At 37.6% G+C, this 14,544-nt stretch overlaps 1 protein-coding gene across 1 annotated transcript in view; it reads right to left on the bottom strand.

Annotated features, from left to right (window-relative positions):
- The window catches only part of Epha6 (EPH receptor A6), a 737,672-nt gene that overhangs the window by 33,158 nt on the left and 689,970 nt on the right, over positions 1 to 14,544 (bottom strand). The window lies entirely within an intron of this gene.

The raw sequence follows: 14,544 nt of genomic DNA, 5'->3' as shown, positions 1-14,544 counted from the left end.
CAATACATAAACATATTATTGGAAAGTATGGTAATTCATTACTGGTGTGTTGTCCTTTTATAAAAGGAACCTCTTCTCTGAGACATGCACGTTTGCATGTTGCTCTTGCTTTTCTGTCAAAGGCAGCAAGAAGTTCTTCTCCAGATGCAGATCTTTCAAAGTTGGAATTCCCAGTTTCTAGAATTGTAAGACATAAATCTCCATTCTTAATAAATTATCCAGTCTCAAACATTGCATTAAAGCAACCCAAACAGACTGAGATAACAACTTATCCAATAAGCACTGTAACAATCTATGTAGTATTGCTTTATACAAAAAATAAACCAGCCTTAAAACTTTGGTTGGATTTTTTTGTGTCAATCTTGGGGCTTGAATGCTTTCCATGAGGCTTTTTCTTGTTCAAGGCTAGCAGTCTATCACATGAGCCACAGCTTCATGTGTAGGCTTTTTGATGCTAAATCAGACATAAGCATATCACGGACTTTTCTGCCCAGAGTGGCTATGAACCATGTTCCTCAGATCTCAGCCTTCTGACTAGCTAGGATTACAGGGGTGAGCCACCATGACCATCTTTAGCCTTCAAATTTTATACTTGAGGAAGACATCATGATGTGAGGGAGTCAAAACTATAGGATGGAGGAAAGACAACCTGTTCAACAAATGGTTATGGTACAATTGGCTATATGTATGCTGAAAACTTAAGTTAGATTCTTATATATCACCCTGCACCAGAATCAATTCCAAATTCAAATTCAATTCCAATTTCAAAGACCTCTCAGTACTGTGAAAATATTATAGGAGGAATAGAGGAAACACTAGGGCTCTTTGGCACAGGTCAAAACTTACTAAGATCCAGATTCACAACAAATCAAAGAAAGACTGAATAAATGTGACTGTGCCAAACTGAAGAGTTTCTGCTTGGCAAAGGACAGAGCTAGCACAGAACGGGACAAGATCTTTACTAGCTATGCATCAGATTAGGGCCTCATACTTAAAATATACTTAGAAAGCAAGAATTTACCCCCCCCAACCCAAATCATCAAAGAAATAACAACTCAATTAATAAATGGGCTAAAGACTTAAAAATACACTTCTCCCAAGAAGAAATAAGAATGGCCAATAAACACATGAAGAGATCTTCAATATCTCTGGCCATAAATGAAATGAAAATCCAAACAACATTGAGATTCCACCTCACCCCAGTTAAAATGGCCATTATCAAGAAAACTAACAATAACAGATGATGAAGGGGATGTGGTCAAAAAGGAATACTACTACACTGTTGGTAGGAATGTAAACTTGTTCAATCACTCTGTGAAGCAGTATGGAGGGTCCTCAAAAGACTAAACATAGAGCTTCCCTATGATCAGCAATACCACTCCTGGACATTTATCCAGTTGACAACAAACCAGGCCACACTAAAGCCACCACAACCATGTTTACTGTTCACCATAGCCTAGATATGTAGGCAACAGAGATGCCTTCAGTGGATGAGTGATCAAGAAAATGGAGTATATATTGAAAGTGGAATTCTATTCTTCCACCAGAAAGAATGACATTGCCCCATTCATAAGGAAATGGAACCACTTGGAAAAATTATATGAAGCAAAGTAAGCCAGACCCAAAGAAACATAGGTTGTATGGTTTCCCTCATTTGTAGTAAATAGAATGTGCCTATAAATCTACAAGTAAACACAATAGATGGTAAATGACAAAAAGTATACTTGGACATAATAAATTAAACAGGACTCTAAGCTTTCACACAGTGAGTCCAAAGGAAGATATTCTTTAAAAAATTTTTTATTGTGAAAATACTGTACAGAGGGGCTACAATTACATGAGCAAGATAATGAGTACATTTCTTATCAAGCATTGTAGCCTTCTCCTTTGCCCCTTCCCATCTCATCCTCACCCCACCCCCCCACCCAGCCCTTCTCCCCTCCCCCTAACAAAGTTGTAAAATTCGTTTTCGACATAACAACTTGTACATTTCATTGTTGCAATGGGTCTACCTGTATCACTATTTAAACGATTTGTTTTTTCCCTTCCCCTCCACAAATTATACCAACATCAAATACAGTGAAAGCAGGGGTTATACCATGGGGGAGGGACATACAAAGCAACAAAGAAATCCTCTTATAAATGTGTTAGAAACAATCACATGAAAGAAAAAAAACCATTTGAATACATATCTTAGGGCTCATTTCCCTAACATCAACTTAACTGAGCTTTTCTACTTGACTCAGCATATACTAGTTATTATAAATAAAGGAAACCATGGGACCTATGTTTCTTTGGGCCTGTCTTACTTCACTTAATATAATTTTTTCCAAGTCTTTCCCATTTCCTAACAAATGGGGCAATGTCATTCTTTCTGATGGAGGCATAGAATTCCATTATGTATATATACCACATTTTCTTGATCCATTCATCTACTGAGGGGCATCTGGGCTGGTTCCATATCTTGGCTATAATATAATTTATATAATATAATATAATATGTATAATATAATATTATTATATAATAATGCTGCAATAAACATAGTCGTGCTGGTAGCTTCAGGGTGGTCTTGTTTGTGAACATTTGGGTAAATGCCCAAAAGTGGGATTGCTGGGTCATAGGGGAGCTCTATGTGGAGTCTTTTGAGGAACCTCCATACTACTTTCCAAAGTGGTTGAACAAGTTTACACTCTCACCAACAATGCAGTAAGGTTCCCTTCTGTCCACATCCCCTCCAGCATCTGTTGTTTTTAGAGTTCTTGATTATAGCCATTCTAACTGGGGTGAGGCAGAATCCCAATGTTGTTTTCATTTGCATTTCTTTTATGGCTAGAAAGGCTGAGCATTTCTTCATGTGTCTATTGGCCATGCTTCTTTCCTCTTCAGAGAAGTTTCTCTTTAAGTCTTTAGTCCATTTATTTATTGGGCAGTTGTTTCTTTGAAGATTTGTTGTAGAGGGATTTAATTTTTTGAGTTCCAGGTATATTTTAGATATGAGACCCTTGTCTGTTGTATGGCTAGTGAAGATCTTCTCCCAATCCGTGAGCTTTCTATTGATCTTGCTAACTATGTCTTTTGCCATGCAGAAGCTCTGCAATTTCATGCAATCCCATTTGTCCAACCTTTCTTTGATTTGTTGTGTTGAAAGGAGGATATTCTTAGGAGAGGATCACAGAGGCTCAATAACGAGGTGCATATGACCATATAAAATGATGCTTATTGAAATAAACTTCAAGAAATGGAAAGAGGAGGTTATTTTTATTGCAGTGTTTGCGGTTCTTTTTTCTCTTTTTTCTTTTCTTTTTTTGCTTTATTCCTTTTATCACTCTATTTAATGTCTGTACCTTTTGTCTTGTATATAAGGCTATCTAATTTGGGGAGAGGGAGGGTAAGCACAGAAAAAAACAGAACAAAGGGTGAACCAATTCGGCAGTGAAATCCACTAGACACCATATTGCAACTGAACTATATAACTTGAGGGGGAGGGAAGATAGGAGGGGAAAAAGAGAGAATGAGGGAGTGAGGGGGCACTTCATGAGGAAAAGTACTCATTACCTTACTTATGTGACTGTAACCTCTCTGTACATCCACTTTACAATAAAATTTAAGCAAATCATGAAGATTTTTTTTTCTCATTCCAGGATTGGTTTTCTCTTTGAATAAACTTTTCCATGGTCATTCATTGAGAATTTAGTGAACCCTGAGAGTACGAAAGAGGGTGACACCTCATTTCCTCATTCATGGCTCAATGGTGATTGTTGTTTCTCTAAAAGTCCCTGGCCAGGGCATAGAGCTTCAGCACTCTACATCTTACCAGGTCTCAGCCTCCCCTGACCTTGTAGGCATCACTTCCCTCTGCCCAACACTGATCCAACGCTTCTATTCTGATGATGAAATACACAATTATCTCCATTTGATATTTTTATTAGAATGCATTTTTCATAAGAATAGAGACAGATGAGAAACAATTGAAAAAACACAGTAAATCATCAGCATTGTTCCATCACTTGAAAATGTGAACTCTGGAGATTTTTCTCATACTCGTCTTCTCATACTCTATCCCTGGAACTATACTACATTTTAATTCATTGTTGAAATGCACAAGCAGCTTAGTGAATGCTAAATTTTTGCTCCTCTTAATAAAAATGTGCTTATCGTGTTGTTCAAATTCCCAGGAATTAGGATCCTTTTCACCTGCTTCCTCCTAACCTCTCCAGAAAATTATTCATTACTAGTGATTTCTCACGATTCTCAACAAGAGCATAGGTGCCATATCATTCAGTGAATAGCACTATTCTGAAGATATCTGTTGAATTAGATTTTATTTACTGTATCCTAGAAGATAGATAATGTAGGACACAATGATACTGTAATGTGGGTGAATTAAACATATACATTATTATGAGAATAGCCATTGAATCTAGATGTAGATAGCGTAAACATTACTGACAGTATAGACAACTTTTTCTTCCAAATAACATCACTCATTATTACTTTACAAATAATACTGTACAGAAAACTGTCAGAAGGAGAGGTGATAATAATATAGTTAAAATACTATTTTCACTCTTCTCTGTGTAGCAGTATTCTTCTCTAGCACCTGCCCCTCTCTCTCCAGCTTTGTAGAAAAAGAATTACTTCCTATGTTCTCATGGAGTTCGTTTTAAGCGTCTCATCTACAATGTGTATGGCAAAGACCAGTGGAAATGTCCACAAAATGACCGTATCACATAAAACATAGATATGATTGAAGGATCGATTATTTTATGTAATCTAGTCTTGTTAATATTGAGAATTTTAGAATCGGTTCTCAATGAAAATATAGTTCTTTCTGTATGTATCATTTGACAGATTACAAGGCATTTTTGTGTCAATGGCCTTAATTAATTTCCAACACTAATGAGAGAATATTTTGCTTTCATATTATGTTGCATTGTGAGGACAATACTAATAAAAACACTGATTATTACCTCTGTCATCTGTCATGGTTCCTTTTATGTATGATCTTGACTGTATATACACTATTAATTCTGTTTCTCTAAAGAACTCTACTAATACACCGTCTGTCTCTATTCATGATTGGCAGGTACTTGTTTTGAGAAAATAATTAGTTCTTGTAATTTAGGAAAATAAATTGCAAAAAATGAGCTGTATCTGTATTTATTTTAGCACTCATTGAAAAATCTTGTTTCAGAAGAAATGTATTCCGAGAGACACTGGAAATATGGTAGACTTGGAAGTGTACACATGGATGGCTCTACAAATCTTTGGTGCTTACTTTGTGAAAATCAAACGTAGTGTAGTAAGAGAAAGTGTCTGTGAACTGAGCCACCTGGCTTCTGATTCCTCTTTGCCTTAATTTGTTATGTGATCTCGGGCAAATTAGAGTTGCTTTTGTGAACAGAGAGGATAGGCCTGTATAATTGTGCCATTCGTCCTAAGGTCTAATATTCTGATTTCCTAATAAGAACAATACCCCAGTGAGTTGAAACAGAAAGACTAACCTTCACTTGTGTCTAAAGAAACAGTCAGAAAGGTTAGTGCCAAGCTCAGTTGCTTCCTCCGTCAATGTTATGCCCTCAGGCACTTTATACATTAAATCAGACAGCTCCTGACAGATCTGCAGTGCTTTGAACATCTCAGAGAAACATGTCTTCTTGCTACATGTTGCGTTGTGATACATCAGTTCAGAGCAGAGCTGTGGCCTCAAATTACCCATTGTCAGAAAGGCTAGGTGGGGCGGGAGTGGGGGGAGGGGGTGTAATCTGAGGTGGAGGGAGGAGATGATGAGATGGCAGCTATTGAGGCAGTCTACTTGGGGCCAGCTACTCAGACTGATGAGCACTCAGCAGAGAAGCCTCAGTTTTCTGAAAGTCTGAAGAAGCATTACTCTGTGAGAAAGCAGGCTGAGAGGCTCAAAGGTGAGAAAGACAATGAAAAGAATCTTGGTGTTTCCAGCATATTTATAAGGTGATTGTTTTGTTGCTTTGTATGTCCTTCCCCCACGGTATAACCCCTGTTTTCATTGTATTTCATGTTGGTATAATTTGGGGAGGGGAAGGAAAAAAAATTACTTAAATAGGGGATACAGGTTGACCCATTGCAACAATGAGATGTACAAAATGCTATGTTGAAAAACGAACTTTACAATTTTGGCAGCAGGGGTTGGGGGTAGTTGTGGAGATGGGAGGGCAGGGATGTAGGGGAAAAACAAAGGAGGGGGAAACAATGCTTGATTAGAAATGTACTCATCACCTTGCTTGTGTAACTGTAACTCCTCTGTACGGTATTTTCACACACACACACACACACACACACACAAACTTATTAAGCTGGGCACCAGTCGCTCACGCCTGTAATACTAGCTACACAGGAGGCTGAGATCTGAGGATCGCAGTTCAAAGCCAGCCCGGTCAGGAAAGTCCGTGAGACTCTTATCCCCAATAAACCACTAGAAAACTGGAAGTGGCGCTGTGGCTCAAGTGGTTGAGCTCTTGCCTTGAGCTGAAGAGCTGAGGGACAGTGCTCAAGCCCAGAGGTCAAGCCCCACGACAGACCAAAAACAAGCAAGCAAGCAAACAAACAAACAAAAAAACATTAATTAAAAAAAAGAAATAGGGGCTGGGAATGTGGCTCATTGGTAGAGTGCTTGCCTTGCATGCCTGAGGCCCTGGGTTTGATTCCTCGGCACCACATAAGCAAAAAGAAAAAAGCCGGAAGTGGTGCTGTGGCTCAAGTGGTAGAGCGCTAGCCTTGAGCTAAAGAGCTGAGGGACAGCGCCCAGGCCCCAAGACCGGACCCTTGCCCCCCTCCCCCAAAAGAAATGTACTTATTACCTTGCTCATGTAATTGTAACCCCTCTATATGGTATTTTCACAATAAAAAAATTAAAAAAAAAGAATCTTGGCAAGCCTTGAAGTTGGAAACATTTTTAAAATGTTTTTTAAACAATGCTTTTGTAAATAAATTTATTTTAAAGTTACATTTTGGCTGAGAGAATTATTAAAATTCTAGTATTTTGAATGGTTTTTAAAGTTAGGGCTTAACTGATGAAGGTATGTAGGATCTTTTTCTTATATTCAGGTTCAGAGTTGTAAACTGTTAATATCTTTGCTTATTCAGTTATTTAGGCACTGAATGATATCCACTCAACCTTTCCACTAGAGCTCATCAGTCCTTCAGATTCTAATTTGTTCAAGATAAAAGATTTGCATATAACATCCACTTTCTATCTCACTTTGCTTGACCCTTAGTATTGTGTACAATTCTGTATTGCTACTTGGCTTTTTAGTTTTCTTTTTTTCTTTATTTTGTGTGTGCCAGTTCTAGGGCCTGAAATTAAGGCCTTAGCACTGACCCTGAGCTTTTCTGTTCACAGATAGTACTCTACCACTTGAGTCATAGTTCTACTTACAGCTTTTTGGTGATTAATTGTAGATAAGAGTCTCACAGACTCCTGCCCAGGATGGCTTTGAATCAGGATCCTCAAGATCATAGCCTCAGTCTCTTCAATAGCTAGGATTACAGGAATGACCCACTGGCTCACTCAGTTTTGCTAGTTGTCTTTTAAAATGCAGATGCACATTATCTTCTCTCAGCTACAACTGCACTTTACATAGTTTCAGTTACCTACAGATAATTTTAGCCTGAATACTTTAAGGAGGAACTTCCAGAAGTAACGAATTCATAAGTGTTAAGTTTTACCATTCCAATCAAGTCAATGTGATGTGGCTGTCATCTCAGTTTCTTGGGAAGTTGAGGCAGGAAGATTAACTACAGCTTGGTAGTTTGTACAAATTGGGTGCTTACACAGAGTTTGGGATGAATATGGTGACCACTTGGGACCAGAGGCCTACGGATCCCAAGCACATGCTAATCAGTAGCCAGATCACACCTGTGAAAAGCAAGCACTCTCCAGCCAGTTTTGTGGGCTGTTCTAATAGCACAAAGTTTATGCTATCTTGCCTGCTTCTTCCTGCTCCAGACATGAATCATCCCTTTGTCTAGTATATCCTATTTGTATGTGCGACTTGTCTGTTAAACACTTAGTGGTCATTTCCGTTATGAGATCAGCTGTGTTTGTATTCTTTTACAGGTGCAATGCTGTATCACAATGCTTATGTCATTCATCTTACTTCATTTCATCATGGCCTCATTGCATCACCTTCTATTATCACGGGAAGAAAGGCAAATACAATTCAATAAGCTACTTTGGGAAGACAGACCACAGAGAGAAAAAGGCTTCTAAGAAAAGTCTGTACAAGATTTACTTACATGGCAATTGCAAAAGGAAGGACCGACTATGTGGAAAGGCTTTTGGAATAAAGACAAGGCTTTGCAATAGAAGGAATACTTATTTAAACTTTTGGGAAAAGGTAGCAGTTTGAGTATCAAGGCAAGAGTAGAATATTTCTTCATAAACCCTAACAGGTTCAAAGACACAGAGGGGTGGAACAGCATCCTATGTACAGGGACTTGCAAGTTTTGTGACATGGTTGCTACTTAAGAGTCCAGGTGAGAAAAATCAATGGTTAGAAAGAGATCACCTTAGACGTTTAGAAGACAAGGAGATTTCACAATGTAAACATTGCTTGACATGTGTTCCTAGAAAATTCAATCTTATTAATTGGGTTGCATTTGTCATTATTTGTATGCACAAACTCGAACACCATTGATTTGATTTCTTTGTTTTAGTTCCTCATTTTGTGAGAGGCTTGAGGATCTGAAATTGGTGGGTAAAAAAAGTAGAGTAAGTCCTTTTAGGTGTAAAAGGCTGACAGAGATCCTAAATCTCGCTGTGACCTTTTGCACTGAATGTCTAATGGAAAAATAAAATCACTTTAATTCTGGCGGAATCACCTGCAATAAGTGTGTGCAATCAAGCATTGTACCACATAGGTTGAGAGGTCTGACTACACTTGCATAATACATTCACTGTTTTATAGCAGATTTTCCCAGTGAAAACATTTTGGAAAAGTGATGCCCTTTAATACACATTTCCAGCCCGTGTTTTTCTCCCCAGGTTTAAGCATCATTTAGTTTCTGAAGCCTTGTTCTTGTGGACAGGACATAGCTTTGGAGGACACTGCTGGGGTGCTGAATGACATAATATGACAGGATCTGGATGTACTCAGCTGCAAGTAGAATAAAAAAAGTAAATTTTTTATCATCTTCAAATGATGCCAAAAGCCAATGGCTAATGAGAGTTTATTTTATTTTTTAAAGAGGGCTTGTTTATTTCTGGTATGGGAGTATTTTAAAAGATAAATCCATATGTCTAAGACCTGTTTTCATCTTTGCCTTGTTCTGCTTTTCCTTATTTAATTCTATTTTTTGCCATGCTTGTTCTTTTCCTCTTCTATATTCTTCTGTTTCCTTTGCTCTGTTTGAGTTAACAAATCTTTGTTATGTGTACAGATTATTGGTCCTCAAAGGCAGGGATTTTGCTGTGTTCTTTGGTTTATTCTTGATGCTTATGAATAATCCTGAGCATAACAGGTGCCTAATTAATATTAGGTAAATCAATGTTGAAAATGTAGTATGGATCATCCCAGTGTTAATATCAAATGTGTGATAAAGGAATGTCACAGGTGCGTGATAAGAGGTCAAATTTCTAAAAGACAATGAAAGCTAGGCTGGGATTTTATGTAAGTTGGAGTTATATGGTGAATAATGTGCAGAAGAGATCAGGTTTAGAAGTGGGGGATAGGGCCAGAAAAAGACAAAGCAAAATGGACTTAGATTCACTGAGAGAAGTTGAGTAGTTGAGTAAGACTGGATAGTTGAGTGTGGGATGGAGAGAGATCACAAGACCCTTCTTAGGTTATTTAAGGATGTTGGACTTCAATTCATGCTAATAGAATTTTTTTTGGTCATTCGTGGGGCTTGAATTCTGGGTCTGGGCGCTGTCCCTCAGCTCTTCAACTCAAGGCTAGTGCTCTACCACTTGAGCCACAGCGCCAGTTCCCAATTCATGCCAATAGAAAGCCATCTTTAGGCTTTCTGCACCAGGATAACCACAAAACCACAGTTTTTGTCTTGTTACTTCTTAGATTGTTTTAGCTGCATTATATATCATAACAGTGAGGTAAGAAAGAAATTAGAGGAATGTAGAAGCGGGACGATCTTGTCTAATGAGTTAGTGATACTATTACATGATTCTATACTAATCATTAATGATACTATTTATTTATTTATATATAAAAGGTTTATTTCACTTCCTCTGATTAGGTACTGTTCATATTACAAAGAAGAGTACTAGAATGACATTTACTCTGCTTAGCATAATTTAAATGAGTCTAAAGCAATCATGTAAATTAAGATTAGGTATTATTCAAAAACTTCTCTTTTTAAGGGCCATCATGTACTACTTACAATTTCAAATTTGTTTATTTTTTCATATATATTTTACTGTAAAAATACTGTACAGAGGGGTTACAGTTACATGAGTAGGGTGATGACTACATTTCCTATTGAGCATCATTGCCTCCTCCTTTGTTTTTCCCCTACCATCCCTTCCCTCCCCTCCTCCCCAATTCTTCCCTCTGCCCCCGAAATTGTAAAGTTCATTTTCAGCATAGTGTCTTTGCATCTCATTGTTACAATGAGTCAACCTGTATCTTTATTTAAGCATTTTGTTATTTCCCTTCCCCTCCCCAAATTATAAAAATGTATATACAAGATACAGGACACCAGAATCAAATACAGTGAAAACAAGGGTTAGACCATGGGTAAAGAACATATAAAAGAAATAAAAAACACATATTGCATTATAAGTACATTAAAACAATAGCAAGAAAGAAAAAACTACTTGTGTCCCTACCTTTGGGTTCATTTTGCTTAACATCATCTTATATGGTCATATGTACATAGCTTTTGACCTTTTCTGCTTGTCTCAGACATACACTCATTATTGAAAATAAGGGAAACCATGGACCTATGTTTCTATGGGCCTGGCTTACTTGACTTAATATAACTTTCTCCAAGTCTTTCCATTTCCTAACAAATGGGACAGTGTCATTCTTTCTGATGGAGTCAGAAAAGTCCTTTTGTAATAGCCCCACAAAAAAAAAAATACCTAGGAGTTAACTGAAGAGGTGAAGAGCCTCTATGATGAAAACTTTAAAAAACCTGAAAAAAGAAATCAAAGCAAAACTAAAGTAGTGGAAAACCCTCCCATGCTGCTGGATTGGGAGGATTAACATAGTGAAAATGGCAATACTGCCAAAGGCTATATACAAATCCAATGCAATACCTATCAATATCCCAACCTCATTCTTCAATGAAATAGAAGAAGCAATCCAAAAAATCATATGGAACAATAAAAGACCACAAATAACAAAAGCAATCCTTAGCAGAAAGAACAGTGCTGGCGAAATATCAATTCTAGATTTCAAATTTGTTTATTAGAGCAAATTTCTGGATTAGTCTAGGCTCTCTGGATTAAACCAGCAGTACACATGGATCTCTGTGTGCATGTATATATGTATATATATATATATATATATATATGTACACACACACACACACACACACACACACACACACACACACACACACACACATATATACTGGCCCTGGGGCTTGAACTTCAGGGCCTGAGCTCTGTCCCTGAGCCTGTCTGTGCTCAAGGTTAGCACTCTATGACTTGAGACGCAGCACTACTTCCGACATTTTTTGAGGAGTTTATTGGAGATAAGAGTCTCACAGAGTTTCCTGCCTGGGCTGCCTTTGAACCGTGATCCTCAAGATCTCAGTAGCTAGGATTATAGACAGGTACCTGGCTAGAGAGAGACTTTATTAGGAGAGAGGGCTAAAATTATGAAGGCTGAGAAGTTACATAATGTGTCAGAAGAACCTAGAAAGCCTGAGTTTGAGTGTGGAGCTTTGGGAGCTGATGGAGCCCTGGTACAGTCGGCCTGAGAACAGAGTGGGTTGGGTGATGGAGTTTGTCATGGGGTCTGAAAGCTCATGAACCAGGAACTCTGACTTCTAAGGCAGGATAAAATGGATGTACTGGTTCCAAAGAGAGATTTCATCTTCCCATCATCTTTTTGTTCTGTCAAATCCCTAAATAGATTGGATGCTTCCTGCCTAGTTTGGAGACAGAATTTTTTTACTCAGTCAGCTGAGGCAAATACTAACTTATTTTAGAAACATACAGTCACACTTGAAATGACCTTTTTGAGTTGTTCACTTGAGAGTTGTCCTCGTTGCCCAAGGACTATCAACTTTAACAAATACATAACACGTCCTCTAAAGCCCTGATCATTTTAGCAGAAACTTTCCTATAGAGGTTCTAAGTTAAAACTGTCGTGTTTATGAAACAATCCATTCTTCCGTGATTAATTTATAACAATTTTTAAGTGATTCAGTATATTTCAAGTTTCTAGTTCATATAGTCTTCGTGGAGGGTAAGAAGGACAAGTGTTCAATTTCTTGTTTTGCTTTCTCCTGTAACTGTATATTGCGTATAAAACAGAAATTCACTCAAATCGGTTGTTTTCAGGTGTTCTCATTTATGAAATTCTATAGCACCATTTTTCCTCCTTCCAACAACAAAATTTCTCAGGGCAAAAGCCATCACAGTGTCTCAATGTTACACTCCAAAGGCATTAAGCCAGTATCAAGCTGATAATGCTATTTAAGGAATCAAGAAGATGTGGCTATTGTGAATCTTGTCTGTAATTTAGACACAAAAGAAGGTACATTACTTGATTTTGTCTTTAATGCGGTGGTTTTCATCTCTGTATTTCAGTCTTATATTTTTAAATCTTTTTTAAGCTCACTGTTGATTTTTCAGCCTGGAAAGCTTTATATAATATGTCAGTTACTATGTATGCTTGCCATATTATTGTTCTAAGTAAACACCTTTCACAGCATTAAACTTGTCCTCATATCTTTCTGGTAAACAAAACGGAACTTACAGCAGAGCCCTGAGAATTCAAGAGGAAAAAGCAACCAACTTGTAGAAAAATATCTTAGCTGTTGATTCCAATATGCTATTTTTTAAAAGTAACATCCTAATTTTCAGGAAAGCTTCTTGCACTTGAAGGTGGCTCTGCTCCTATTTTTCCTTTGAAACCTAAGCTCAGTCATCTCCAATTAGTCTTAAGACAGACATTTGCTAGCAGTCCACCACCAGAACCATTTGGCCCAGTTTTCCATTATTGACAAACAGCTTCTTTCTGGAATGTAGAGGAAGCTTCATGTCAGCATTGTAGTGCATTAGCTTGGTTGTCAGAAATGCTTCCCTAGGGCTGACTACTCTCAGCCTGACTTCAGTCAGTACTGTCAATCCTTCTGTTTCATGAGGCCTAAAATGATTCACTCTTCCTTCCCCCAAGTACCTTTTAGCAAAAAAGAAAGAAAAAAAAGAAGAAAAAGAAGCACTTTTATAATTTAAGGAAAAAGAGATGTTTCACACTGAGGGCAGTAGGTGTTTATATTCTTGATGATGATTATGATTTACATATGAAATGTCTCCCTGCCCCACATGCTCATAGGTTGAATCCTTTTCTTTAGCTGATGGCATGATTTGGGGAGGTTCTCCAAACTTGAGGACATAGGGCTTAGCTGGAGGAAACAGGTTTCTGTGAGTATGTCCTTGAGAATTTTATCTTGTTCTAGCCCATTCCTGTTTTTCTCTCTCTGTTTCTTGGTGGCAATGATCGGAGAAGTTCTGCTCTACCACATGCTTTGTCCGGTGTGTGTCCTTGCCGCAGGCTAAGGATGCAAAATGCATCCAGCTGACCATGGATTGTAATACCTGAAAATAAATCCTTTCTCTTTAATGTTAAGTCCCTTCTCTCACATATTGGTCACAGTGATGCTAGGTTTGACTAATTACAATGACAAATCTAGACAATGAGCCTACCTTGATTAAAATTGCGTTCTTAAGCTAGAGATTCTAAGACAAAGTCTGAGATATTTTAACCATTGACCCTGTTAAATGATGGTGGTTGTGAGATCACTTTTAGAAACATTTTAAAAGAAGAGATGGTGATTCAATCAGTTCAGGAGGGGTTGGAGTCAGAATGACCTTGCTAGGCACTTCCTAAAAGCATGACCTTGATATCACAGTGATAAAGGACAGTGAGTTACTTGCTCTGCCTTTATATTACAAAAAGCCAAAAATCCATCAGGAGACACTGCACTAAGAATCACATTACATTTAAAATAAATGGAAAGAATCCATCTTTAAAAGTTTCCTTCTGTGCTTAGATTTATAAACCAGGGTTTTTAGTATTGAAATGATTGCTGAAACATGCTGCAGCTCTTCTTGGAAGCATCATGTGTTTAAGAAAATCCCAAACTCCACATTTACATCCCTTTTCTAAAATCTCTTCTATTTTTGACAGGATTGCTTAGTTTCCAAAAGTTTTATGGAATTTAAACCTTGCATCTATCTCTTATATAAAACTTTCTCATTTTGTCAACTAGGATCTTTCAATAAGTAATAAAAATCCTCATTAGTATTTCCCTTATACCAAATCACTTTAGTATTAAAAGAGTAAAAAAAATTCTATTGTAATACTTTGATC

This window comes from Dipodomys ordii, unplaced genomic scaffold (genome assembly GCF_000151885.1).
Source record: "Dipodomys ordii isolate 6190 unplaced genomic scaffold, Dord_2.0 Scaffold73, whole genome shotgun sequence".
Lineage (NCBI taxonomy): Eukaryota > Metazoa > Chordata > Mammalia > Rodentia > Heteromyidae > Dipodomys > Dipodomys ordii.
This window is presented reverse-complemented; position numbering and strand designations above follow the sequence as displayed.